The 14,662-nt window shown below is 31.8% G+C and overlaps 1 protein-coding gene and 1 long non-coding RNA gene across 2 annotated transcripts in view; both read right to left on the reverse strand.

Moving 5' to 3' along the window:
- Positions 1 to 7,545, reverse strand: part of LOC149536157 (uncharacterized) — a 74,266-nt gene extending 66,721 nt beyond the window's left edge. The window contains exon 1 of the mRNA XM_089806000.1: positions 7,472 to 7,545. The gene's annotated coding sequence lies outside the window, so the exon portion shown is untranslated. The remainder of the gene's footprint in view (positions 1 to 7,471) is intronic.
- LOC149536158 (uncharacterized) overlaps positions 1 to 14,662 on the reverse strand; it is a 57,841-nt gene that overhangs the window by 2,147 nt on the left and 41,032 nt on the right. The window contains exon 6 of the long non-coding RNA XR_016357515.1: positions 6,854 to 6,967. This is a non-coding gene — a long non-coding RNA (uncharacterized LOC149536158). The remainder of the gene's footprint in view (positions 1 to 6,853; positions 6,968 to 14,662) is intronic.

Raw genomic sequence — 14,662 nt, forward strand, 5'->3', positions numbered from 1 at the left:
TGCTTGTCGAAGTCAAGAGTCTATGTTCTCCAACATGTTATGACCAATGAAGCTCATTTCATCAATCAAAATATACTTGATATCTGCCATTTCTTCTTGAAAATTGGCGAGTCTTGTTCCTTCTAATTGAGAGAAATTTTGTATTGGTATTTTTAATTTTGAATGAACTGTAGAAACTCCTATGTTGAATGCTGCAACTCCTGTTGGTGCAAGTTATAGAAGTGGAGATATAGAGGGCATTGTTGCATTTTGAAGAGATTGACTAATGGCGCCAATTAGATAGGACTTTCCAGTGCCTGCTGTTCCTTGAATTATCATGAGCAATGGCTCCACATTCTGATTTGTGTGATAGTGTGTCATAATAATGTCAACTGACTTTTTCTATTTTTCACCAAGGGTCATGTAGTTGATGCATTGGGGAATGTCATCATATATTAGATAGCCATGATTCTTCATATTACTTATAAAATTGATTGTTGCAGTAGTGTACTCTTCTCCCTTATAATCAATAGACCAATTTGTATGTTTGTCAATGTCTCTTCTCCCCAACATGTCTATTTCTGAGCACTCTATGTTTTGACCATGATACAACCTAGATATAATTTCCCATTCATGCTCTGTTGTATTTCTTTGAACATTGTCATTGTCTTCAGTGTTAGAATCACTTGGATTTTCATCATTGTTTGTCACCACAATACGTTGAACATGCCAAGGAATATAATTAAATGTCTCCCAGTTCTGTATGATGGTGTCATCATTATGACCAATATCTCGTTCTATATCACGGAATGGCTTGTAGAGCAATAATTCTGATAAACAAAAGTCAACCCATTTAGATGATTCGTGTGAAGGCACAGATACAAATCTAGGAAACACTCTGACTATTGCTGCTTTGTCCCTTGGCTCCCATTTATTCTCTCGTCTTCTTTTAGGATTATATATCCATGGTCTTGCTACATCAATTAATGTGATAGCTTCCATACATAGGGGCCTTTTCTTGTACCTATCAATGAAAGATTTTGTTTTTTCTTCAGAATTCTCTTCATCATTTCCATTTTCAGTATTTACAGTTACAAGTTTGAAGACCTCACGAGAGACATTTAGATTAACAAATCTTCTACTACACTCTACCAATGGAAGCTCTAATAGCATATGACATGTTTCTTGAGCACCAATGTCTTAGTTAGAAGTTTCCTATATGCACGTGTAGCTAAATCATATGGGTTTTCCATGTTGGAGAGGTGCATCAACATTTGGTGGTATGTTTCTGAGCTTTTCTCTGCTTTTGCTGCATATTTGGCAATGTATTTCACTACAGCATGTTTGGAAAGAATAGGTTGCCAATCTATATTTTCTCTCCATAGTTGTAGTATGTAGCGATTATGTGAATTGACTCGTTCATCATTTCTGGCTGGTTCAAATTTCTTTTCACCTATTTCTCTGTCTTCATATAATTTTGATCCCTCTAGGTTTAATGGCCAAGGTGCATTATACCTATAATAAATATAGGAGAGTTATGTAGTTAATCATTTGAAGGTAGTGACCAATTTGTAATTTTGGTTTAAATATCACACTATAATGAAATGATTACCTGCAAACCATATGCCCCCTTTTTTTTGCAAACATGCACCCTCCTTACAAATTGTGTCTTTCTACACAATTTAGGATCTCCTCATAGTCATGATCTAGATTGATCTCTGCAAGTTGTCTCATGTTTTTGAGACATGGGTGTTGTTGAAAATTCATGAAAGGCTACAATGCAAAATAAGTTGAATGAGTAAATCAGGTCATATCAAGTTATACCATAGAATACATATTTATAAACATACCTGTATATTTTGCTGGTGAGGATCTTCTCTAGGGTTCCATGCATGAACAATAGAATGAAAATATCTTTCAGCTCTTTTGCGTTCATCCTCATTTGACCAATCAATGTTGTCCATATTAGGTGCCCCTTCGATCCATATGAATCCATGCACATGTGGGGACCCCCTATGTTGCCATTCATATCTACACCAAAAATCTTTGACATTCATTCCATTTTCTAGAATCTCTTTTCTAAACATAGAGTGTCTCAAGTGCATATAGTGTGCCATAATGTGAGGATAATCAATTATATTTTGCCTACACCAATTTTGAGCTTCGCATGGATTAGTTGGCATTATTCCTGGCATTAGCGCATGTAAATCAGGCCAATACATATCTGTTGCACTCAATGTGAAAAATATTATAGGACAACCAATTTGATGAAGAAAATCTGTCAATTTTGCATGAGATTTTGCCCAATATGACCTTGTTCCCCTTAGCATTGTACCAAACCGCATCAATTTATCAGCCAATCTGGAGTGAGGTGTAGTTTCCATATGTTGTCGCAACTCATTGATGGTGATTGGTATGTCTTTAAAGTTTCTCTTTACAAACACAAAGGTTGAACTTTGTGCACGATGTCTCATGATCATGTTATTCGTGAAATATCTAAATCTAGAATGTTTTCCAAAACGATGATCCCTATATCGCACAAGATGCTTTACAAATTCATGAAGATATACATGTCGCAACCGTGGTTCTAACCAATCACAGGTATCATTAGGAAATAGTGTTGGGAATGCCATATCCAATAATCCTGATGTGACATACTCATTAATAGGTGACACACCAATACTCAGCCAATCTATTAATGATGCTAGGTTTGCATCAGGATTATTAACCCATGCATGGATAGTTCCATTTCCTTTTGTGCATTAGGAGGTCTTGAAGCCATTGATGTTGTGTGTTCAATTACGTTCCCTTCATCTGTCTCCATAACTAGACCAAGGAAAACAATATCATTTGCATCTATATCAAACTCCATATTTACCGTCTTCAATCTGTGAAAAACATTTTCATCTCTATTTCTAGGCAGATGATTGAGAGCATCTTCATTAATTCGAACATCAGAGTAAAATTTATCATGCTCTATTTTGTATTTGAGTGTTTTGTAAACACAATCTCTATTCACAGTAAAGTTATATTGTGTCCCACGTTGATCTCTCCTTCGAACAATAATAATTGGCAACTTATCTATTGTATGTGGCAATATGTTTGAAACATGATCTATATTTTGTGGGAAACTTATTGTGTGTCCTCTGTACTTAAATTGGCCACCAGTTGCATGTTTCACTTGCAATATGGGACTGACTCGTGCAATTAACATTTCCTCAACTTGTGTCAAGTTTGCAAGCTCCTCTGGTTGAGGTCCTGGATCCATATTATTTGAAGCTGAGAATCTGTTATTTCCTCTCTCTTGTCGGCATCTATTACACACTGGACCTTTTGAGGTGCGTGACACTTTCATTCCTAGATAACATTCTTGACAAATATAACACATGTTTGGCATTCTTAAAATATCCAATTTTTGGCAAAACTGCATTTGGAATCTATAGAAATTATCATAAAGATTAACATTTGGGTTTTGTGTATTTTGTACAATGCGTTGTCTAGCTAAATTTATGCCAGCTTGAGTTGTATGATGGGGTGTTTCGGGAACACATTCAATAGTCCTTGAAACTTCATTTTGAAGATCCAATTCCATATTTGTAGTCAAGGGTTGATTATGCCTCTCACTGAACTGTAAATCCACTTGATGTCTTCCTTCTATCTCACAATGTGATACTCCATCAGATGTTCTTTGACGACAACTTCTGTTACTATTTTGTTGATCTCTATTTTAAGATTCTAATTCTTGTACTGATAGTTGTGCCCTTCGTCTAGCATAATTTTTTCTTTGGAGTTCATTACTCCTTTCATCTTGTCTTTGATCTTCTGTCATTTGTTCTCTCCAACGTCTTCGATATTCCCTTTGATATTCTCTCTGATATGCCCTCCGTTGCTCTATTTGATATTGTCTCCTTTCCTCATCAGATTGAAAATTTGGTGCTGATAGACTCATAGCTATAAAGTGAATAAAATCTTCAATTAATGAGAACTATCTTGAAATTTATGTTGACAACAAACATCACAGATAAGAAATATGGTGATATTTAATTTATTACCAAACATCGAAGAATTGTAAAAGTAATATAAGAAAGATATTTTCTCCATAGGAGAAATGCATATATAAATATATAAAATACTAAACTCCCATTTATATAGAAACATATATTTAATTTATCTAAGAATCGATACCCTTTAAAGACGAAGTATATAGAAACAAAATTTCCTTAAACATTGTAACTCCAAAATATTAGACTGGTTCACTATTTCAAAAGAGCAAGAATTTATTGCAGTGGTGTAGAAACACATGGAGTTCTTAAATGATGAAATGAAAATTTTCTCCATAAAAGAACTACATGCATAGATATATGAAATACTCTAAAACCCTTTTATCTAGATACATATCTTCAATTTTCATAAGAATCCATACCCATTAAACATTGATTGTATAGAAAAAAAATTCCTTAAAATTATTAATGCAAAAATAGTAGAGTGGTTTATTATTTCATCAGAGCAAGATTTCATTATAGTGGTGTAGAGACACTTGGAATTCTTCAGTGAGGAAATTAGAATTTTCTCCTTCCTTATATTCCTCATCATAACGCATGTCTTTCATATATTCACAAAATTGGACTCCTTTCCTCCATGCCTCAAGAATCAGCTTCGTATAGTCTTCCATTTGTAGGATTTGAAGATCTTGCACATCTTGAACATTTAGGCTCGCGCCACGCATTTCATTGACCATTATTTTGCAACACTCTACAATGACTCTTCCCAATCTATCCAAAAAGGTTTCATCATTTCCATCTGATTCAATAGAAGCATCTTGAAGTAGTGGGCTACCAATAGTTATTTCAGATTCACTTTGGTCAACATCCATTTTATTATTTCTAATCTATATAAAATTATGAAACACATTAGAAATTTTAGCTTTAAAAAATAATAATCAACTTACATAGAAATTTAATTACTTTTTATTTATTTAATTTATACATATGGGAATGAATATAAATAGAAATAAAATAACATACAAATGCAATTTTACTAAACTATAGAATAATCAAATTAAATATCCAACAAAAAAAAATTATTTACTAAGTAAATATAGAAAACAAAGTTGAAGTTAAGTACATTATTTAAGAAGTAGTTGAATGGATTTCAAACGTACTTGATTTCAATAGAAAAGGAAATAGTGAGTGATTCAGGAATACTTCAAATAGTAGTTTTCAGTTCAAAGACAAAAGAAAACTCAAAATCATCTATCAAGTAGTTAATCTCAATACAAAAAATACTATGAGTTGTTCAATATGATTGTGGTGGAATCCATCATCCTCCAACCCATTCTTGTGCTAGTCGTAATTGGGAGTATACAAATGGAAGTAGAGTATGAGTATCAAGGAAATATACTTCATATAACTCTTTCATGCTAAGAGGTGACTCAAATGTATCAACAATCACTCCCCTTCGCCAACAGTCATTTTGTAGTACTTCAACATGAAGGTCAACTTCTATAATTGAAGGCAATGGTACTCGAGGTGGAATTGGACGCATATATTCAGACCTCTTCCACAAGGGGCTCTGGAACCACTTCATCAGTTATGAAATGTTTATATCTAACATAATACTTGGTTTGTGTAGTATTACGAACACGTCCTATGACAGTTGCTTCAAACCAAGCACCCTCAAAACCATTCTCATTAGATGACACTTCAACCTTCATCCCTATATGCACATCCATGTCTTATACCTTTTTGCACAATTAAAACAGTAGAAAACTTTACTTGTTAAAATCATAACATAAATATCAGTGCTAATAGTAAAGAGAGTTTATAATATTCATATTATGAAAATATATTTTCAAAACATAGAATGTAACAAAAAGTAATAGAAAAATTATTAAGTTTATATTAATTTTTTTGCGAAGTTGGAGTCTCGTAATTGAAAAATATAGTAAATTATGCAATTATAAATAGGATTTTAAAAATGGAATAAATTAAATCTAACTTATAAGACAAACTATTAAAATGTGAACTAAATCTAATTTTTGTAAAAAATAACAAAATCTAATATTTTTAAATCTAATGTTTCTAAACAATAACTAAATCTAATATTTCTAATATTTCTAAAAAAATTGTAAATCTAATATTATATTTAGAAACAAGGATTTTGTAATGATAGCATGACATAAACTAAAGAAAAGAATATAAAAGATTGATCTTTTCTAAAATACATTAAGAATTCAAGTCTCATTTTTACTCTTCATTTACATAATCGATCTTAAAGCATCAAATACTTCTCACACAAACTATTAACAGAATTCACTCCCACTGATCTCTCACCCCAAATCTCTTCCTTGTCAGCACAATCCTCATATGAAGAAGGAAAGAGACTCATTTCTATTAATTTTCGATCCTTATTTCATAAATGGAGACTTGATTTTTTCTAAAAAATAGGGTCACCATCAAGCTTGACCAAGAAATACCCATTCTGTTTAACCAAGAACCAGAAAAATAAATTGAACGCTCCATTCTACTACATAAATTAATCTACAACATCCATTCTCCTCCACTATTATTCATTCATTCAACGCTCTATTAGCCGGCAACGTTTGATATTCGGTTGACACTTTAACTTCCTCATAAAATGTCCTTTTATTGTTCTCATATGCTGCTCTATTAGTCGGCAACCACATTTCGGCGGATGCTTTTAACTTCCTGCGAAAATGCTCGACTTAGCTATCTCAGCAGGACAAGACTCAATTAATTCGCAGGCACTCCGTACACTAAATCTATGCTTTCAAAGTGTGGGAACATAGACAAAGATTTGAATACTAAATCTATGCTTGAAAAAGAAACAGAAGTAAAAAAGAAGCAGCGGGTACCTGTTTGTTGTCGACTTTTGCACTCTTCGCCTCTTCCCAAGCAATTGCTCCACTTCAACAATACAAATATAGAGGTACAGCATAATATATATAACCCAGTCTTTCTTCCCAGTCCTGTAACCGACCAAAAAAAAACCATTCGCCTCTCATTTTCTAAATTTAATTTAAAAAAGATTTGTTGTTCACAAACGTAGCACTTCACAAAACGTGGGTGAATACGTTTTCTTTGTACAAGGTAATCGGCATCAGATAAAAGTGAAACGCCACTGGTAGATAATCGAGAATCTTCTATTTTACACCTGTAGCCGTTCAAATTTGACTACAAGTGTAAAATGTCAATGTCAATATTAACTTTACCCATGCAACCAATCCAACAATCGAAAACTTAATAAGACATGGGAAACGATGTGTTCATTGGAAAAATTAAGGTCTTGTCATTTTCGAGCAAAATTTAATTTTAATAATTAAGTAAAAAATGCCTATTGAAAGAAAAACAACCAAAAAAATCATTACTATTTTTTAATTGGAAGCTTTTGGGTTTTAGCTTATCACATACAACATAACATGGAAATTTCTATTTCTTTAATGAAGCTTCTGCAAAGCTACCAAACATCGCACCTGATCAAAACGCAGTTGATGGCTTTTAATACACTGAAACAAAATATGTGACTTTCTTGCAGATAACAAGTTGATTGACTCCAAACTTGCACAAATATTTAAATAAAAATGTCATCGATAAGAGAAATCTGCAAGTTCTAAAGTACAATGCAATAGCAAATGATAAAATGGATACCTGTAGAAAAAGGTGAAAAACTCTAATATAAAGAAGAGATATCCTTGTTTCGAAATTGATGAGAAAAATCTTTTATATAGAAGATGTAGTAATTCATCTTAGTTGAATTGGCAGCCGGCTTTGTAACGCAACATCAAATTTAAATCTTGGTAAAGCATAACGAATGGTCCAGTGCCCTCTTCCATTGTTTCGTGGATCCATTTGTCTACAAGTACAACTGGCCCAGCCTGGCGTATGCATCCCCCTCCGTTCAGTCGGAATGCAAATGCAGTCTTTTCATTAATATTGAACGGGCAGTTTTTCTTCATTTCTACAAATTAAATTAGCTTCATTGTTAAAAGTGGGCTTCAATTAAAATCCAGTCTTCAATAGAATCTGAAGCTAAAATTGGAATTTTTAACGGCTTCACAGATCAAAGATGCAGTTTTTAACAGCTTTATTAATAATTTTCAAAGGTTAGCAAAGGTAACGCTTTCTGGTTCCATTTCATACTATATTATTGTAAAACATTCATACAAAAAAATTTCTATTTGCTGACATTATTGTGAATTTCAAATTATTAGTTTTGGGAAAAGCAAAGAGAGGAAGTTTATTCACTTAAAACTCATTGAGGGAGCTTAAAATAATTTAATAATAATTAATAGGTTTATACTGCTAACTATTACTTTGTGAGAGCTTAAAATAATTTAATTAAATAGACTGAAACTCTCTAATTATCAATATAAGACCTTAAAATAATGTAATTAATAGATTTATTGGCAACCAATGGTTTTAGTCATTGTACTGTTAATTTATTAGTAAAGAGCTGGGTCTCTGTATACAATTTCACCTGCACAATAAAACGTGTTTCCTATAATAACCAATTATTTTAAACTGCTATTTAATTATTATTATTTTTTAGTCCAGCTGTGTTGAATAGAAAAGTATATTTGTTCCTATTGAAAGAGATTTGTTTCTATTGTTATACCAATTTTTTAAGTTTAATAAAAATGTTACAATTGCATATGACAATTTGTCAAAGATTCGTTTCTATTATTACTTCAATATTTTAGTTTAATAAAAATGTTAGTATCGGATTGTTCCCATTAATTTTTTTTTAATGATCAGATTTTGATTCAATATGGAAAGAAGGGCCAATAAGCTGACATTGAAACAACTGTAAATTTTTTTAAAAAGTGTCGAATGTTTACATTGATGAAAGCTCTCACTGTAGAAAGCCTCTCGGCTTAATAAATTAAAATGGCCATCAAAAAGACATTAAGGCCCGATGAAGAATTAAGGAAATATGATCACTCATCAAATAATATTAATCCGTAGCCAAGATGGAAAATAATAATAGCTTCACCCTCTTAATATTTTAATACAAGGACATCACTTATATGTGTATGTAGTATGTACACATACATGCATACATGCATAAATCTAAACATATGTATTTTATGTATACGTTCAAAATAGGTGTATACATCTTAGTTGATCTACGCACATATACATGTATTACTATATATTGGTATCATGTTGTCGTCGTATTAAGACATGCTTTACACAACAGAAGGCTCTTAAATTATAAAGGTAATAAATTTTGTTAATGCTTAGAGATTTTCCTTTTATTATTTAATGATATATGTTAATTCGTTAGCACCTGATTGTCCAAGTATACTCTTGCTTGCCTAGCCGTCTACCCTAAGCCATGGTGGTTTAGGACTCATACCTATTTGCCCAATGATACGCAATGCCCCCATGCCAATATCCTTCTCTGGCAATGCTTCCCCCCTTCGTCATGTTCCTCCAAGTGAAAATTTATCATGGTAACAACATATTGCTCATCATTTACAAAATCGAAATTATCATAGCATATGATCACATTATCCATCCATTTCCAATTCATATATCGTCTTAACGATTGACCAATAACTAACTTAACTAGGTGTATACATCTTAGTTGATCTACGCACATATACATGTATTACTATATATTGGTATCATGTTGTCGTATTAAGACATGCTTTACACAACAGAAGGCTCTTAAATTATAAAGGTAATAAATTTTGTTAATGCTTAGAGATTTTCCTTTTATTATTTAATGATATATGTTAATTCGTTAGCGCCTGATCGTCCAAGTATACTCTTGCTTGCCTAGTCGTTTACCCTAAGCCATGGTGGTTTAGGACTCGTACCTATTTGCCCAATGATACGCAATGCCCCCATGCCAATATCCTTCTCTGGCAATGCTTCCCCCCTTCGTCATGTTCCTCCAAGTGAAAATTTATCATGGTAACAACATATTGCTCATCATTTTACAAAATCGAAATTATCATAGCATATGATCACATTATCCATCCATTTCCAATTCATATATCGTCATAACGATTGACCAATAACTAACTTAACTAATCGTTCAACTTCGCATGAAGCCTCAACAGCTATGAAGGAATATTTTAAAATTGAGCCCAAAATTGGGATGTAACAATGTGCAAATGCAATATATAGATTTCCTTACAAAGAATGACATCAACATTATTGTTACTGCAGCAACTACTATGATTGACCAAATTAGAGAAAGAATATTGATTCCACATCAATATTAACAATACTCCAAAGACCAATTGGATAAGTTATCCCACTTATCATATTATTAATAGTTTAACATCCAAACCAATAGGGTCAGCCATAAAATTATACTAATTTTCCATAATATCTATTAATGAAGCAAGATGATCAATGTTTGAGAGATTATCAATATGCTTGATCGATAAAGGATTCACGCTTGATTGTTAATAGAAAATACAAATCAATGACATTAAGAATTGACGTGAAGACAATTCATCATCAGTGATTATGAGCATCAAAGGAGTGTCTGATTATTGTTATCACATCTGATCTGGACTGATGCATTGATCTTATTAGAATGAGGTGATCAGATGTTTACTTTAAGAGTAAGAAAGCATCATTCTAATGAAAAGGCTTGATAATCATCAGTAATAACATGTATGGTGGAAAATATGAATGGCATTTCCAACACAATCTATAGTTGCAATTAAGGAATCATAAGGCACCTTTTTTCTATAATGTGTGAGATATATATAATAATCCAAGGACTTTTCAAGAATATTTTGAGTCTAAGATATTGTCATATAATTTTTGACGAAATTTCAGCAAGCATATAACCCAGCTTATGAGAATACCAGCATTCCTAGTTCCATGTCATACCCCCTAGTTTCATCCAATTGAATTTAATAGTAAATAAAAATTAATTTAATAGTAAAATGAATATATAAATTATGATATAATTTAATATTCAATTAAGTATAATAATCTATATATTAATTAATATAATATTATAACATGAAATTATATAATTATTGATAATAAAATGATTAATGTCTACAACCAGATAAGTTTAAATATTTAATTTTATTTATTGACAAATGTAATTAGTACTAATATATTGTATTATAAAGATATTAAATTAATATTAGATAGAGAAATAAAGAAATGATATTTATATATGATAATTAAATTATTTTTGTTAAAGTTGTAGGTTCTATCGGATTGATTTTATCATGAGATACCTTGTTGATGGTAAATCATCTTTAAGATAAATATCTTATATATAATATATATATTATACATTATATATTATTAAATATATTATATATTATTATATAATAATATATTACATATATGGTTAACATATTAATATTACATATATGCTTAAGATGAGTTACATATATGGTTATTTATATTACTATTATATTAATATGTTAACTAGTGATGTTTAACCATATAGACATGTCACTTCATGAGACATGTCTGCTCTCATATTTATGAGTCCTCAAATCTGTATTTGAAAGATCATCAATAATGATGTTCATTATTCTACATTTGTAGAACGATCCCAGAATTCAACATGGTATCAAAGCAAGCTGCAAATGTAAGACTGTAAGACATGGTAGAAAGTTTATTTTAGAAAAATGGACAATTAGCATATATGGAAGGAATGAACACATATGGGAAGGGAGTGACAAAATACTAGCACAGGATATTTTATATTACTCCAGAAGATTATACCAAATGAAGCATTACAAGTAGCAATCCATGGATGAAATACAAATTTATAATATATAGTATGCATAATACAGAGATACAAAGTCCCAATCGACAACATGTATGAAATGCAAAAATTGAAATAGTGATATTTCATCCACAATAAATTGAGGAGATATTGAATCGAAGTGTGGGATTAGACATGACAATAGAAGAATGCAATGCAAATATGTATGCAGATACAATAGAGTCTGTAGATATAGGAATATGGACATGACTCAATAGAAGGGAGCAATGCAGAGAATTGTCAAGGGGATAGCTTGATAATAATATGTCGACGCATGGAACATAGAAAATAAGAGGACTATCTTTGAGGATCGCGAGATGCATGCATAGCACAAAGGAAAGTAAATTGAAAGCACCGTAACAAAGTGAAATTCCCATTGATGCTAAGATTGGAGGTTATGCTCAATAGAAACTAGAAGTCATTGTCAAAATCACTATTGAAAAGAAAGTGCATTGAATTAAATGGATGAGTTTCTAAATGAGATCATGAAACTTCACAGACTATGATTACTCATTGACATTGGGAAATTTGATTTATATGATGGCAGATTATAGACCTTCTGAAATAGTGATATTTCATCCACAATAAATTGAGATATCAAATCAAAGTGTGGAATTAGACATGACAATAGAAGAACACAATGCAAATATGTATGCAAATACAAGAGAGTCTGCAGATATAGGAATATGGACATGACTCAATAGAGGGGAGCAATGTAGAGAATTGTCAAGGGGATAGCTTGATAATAATATGGCGATGCATGGAACATAGAAAATAAGAGGACTATCTTTGAGGATCACGAGATGCATGCATAGCACAAAGGAAAGTAAATTGAAAGCACCATAACAAAGTGAAATTCCCATTGATGCTAAGATTGGAGGTTATGCTCAATAGAAACTAGAAGTCATTATTAAAATCACGATCGAAGAGAAAGTGCATTGAATTATATGGACAAATTTCTATATGAGATCATGAAACTTCACAAATTACGATTACCCATTGACATTGTGAAATTTGATTTATATGATGGCAGATTATAGACCTTCTTAAATATATAGCATTCGTAAAAAACTTTTAATATTTCAGATGTGTTACACAGAATGGCACTTGTGAGATAGATAGGCAGTAAAGGGTAAGAGAAATTGAAGTAGCCACTTCTATTGAATGAGAATAAGATTTCTACTATTGTAGACTGTCATGGTAAGATGTAGATTAATTTGTTCTGAGTGGCATACACTCATGTAGAGGACTTATCAAATCCTTGATAACAACATCAGAAGAGTATTACAACTATGATTTTTAGATAAGTTCATTGCGATATGTGTTGTGCAATATAATTTTGATTCGATAGCCTTTGGTTGCTGAAAACTTGAAAAGTTTTGGCTACTTGAACATGACTGCAAACTCTATTAAATAATAAGTGAAAATTTCACATTGTGGGGGAAATAATAGCCAATGGTCCATTCCCATTGGCTGAAAAAATGCTTATATGGAGACATTTTCTGATGTAATGCACATAGACCTTCCTTGGAGCAGCTTGTATCAAGGATACGCTGATAAGTATTCATTACCTTTGAGTATTACATTTATCTATTCACTATAGTCTCTCTCTTATTTGTAATTTTATACATACTATATGAGTTATTTTCCTTGATATTTTCCTTCGTATCTGAAGATAATTTTTGCAGGAAAAGAATGGTAAATTGGGCATATTGTGCAAAACTCAATCTTATGACAGCAGCTTCTAAGAAGTTGTGATCTACAATTCATTAGTCATCTGATGATCTGACTGGATAAAATGAGGCTCTCGAAGCAAACATCTTTGATGATTGAGATTATGAGATTCTTCTACATTAAGAGGGAGTATGACACTTCTTCTAAGGCAACACAGGAGCTTAGAAGATTAATACTTAGAGGCAATCTAGAAATACATGTGTATGACTGCATGATTTTGACAGGCCTACTCTTGAGTGCATCATAAAAAAGTTTTTCCTTATCACTAGAAAATCAAAAGATTGATATCATATTCAAAGTGAGTTCGACAGGCATCCTTGGGTGAAGAGAGCTTCTAAGAAAGTAACTAGAGGACCTGACTTCCCAGGATCGATATCCAGAGGGAGAATTTTAAGGTGCAATCCTTTGTAAATGATATCTTATTTATAAAAAGAAGTTCTGAGTAAAATGTATTGTAATGTATTCTTCTCTATGACATTGAATTGAGGTGAAAGCCTTTGTACCACCCTCTGACCTAGCCCATGGTGATTATTATTTCACATATGATATGTAATGAAAGGTGACGATCCTTCATTGACATATATAAATAGAAGGTAACCATTATAAGATGACGATCTTATAAATGGTAACCTGTTATCATGACAAACTTCATTAAGTAGTTGTCCCAAAGTGCTAGAAATCATGATAACAAATAGACAGAAGGTAACCATTGTAAGGTCGCGATCTTATAAATGGTAGACCTATTATCATGGTTCTTTGGGCCGGATTTTGCCGACCACCGTAGTTACTACTATAGACCACACTTAAGGTGGTGTTTTAGAGTTATGGAAATTGCTTCAATTGTGTGTTATGAAAGGTGAGAAATTTAGCCTCGTAGTGAATTGAATATCATACTAAGATGATATCTCTTCATATTCTTGAGAGCATAATGTGTTCTATAAATCCTCCCTAGCTAAGAGAGACTGTTAAGATTGTAGCTTCTATCGAATTGATTTTATCATGAGATACCTTGTTGATGGTAAATCATCTTTAAGATAAATATAATATATATAATATATATTATATATGTAATATAATATATATTATATATTACTATATAATAATATATTACATATATGGTTAACATATTAATATTACATATATGCTTAAGATTAGTTACATATATGGT

This window comes from Cupressus sempervirens, chromosome 10, assembly GCF_028749045.1.
Source record: "Cupressus sempervirens isolate cs-2001-9-10 chromosome 10, ASM2874904v1, whole genome shotgun sequence".
In the NCBI taxonomy this organism is placed as follows: Eukaryota; Viridiplantae; Streptophyta; class Pinopsida; order Cupressales; family Cupressaceae; genus Cupressus; species Cupressus sempervirens.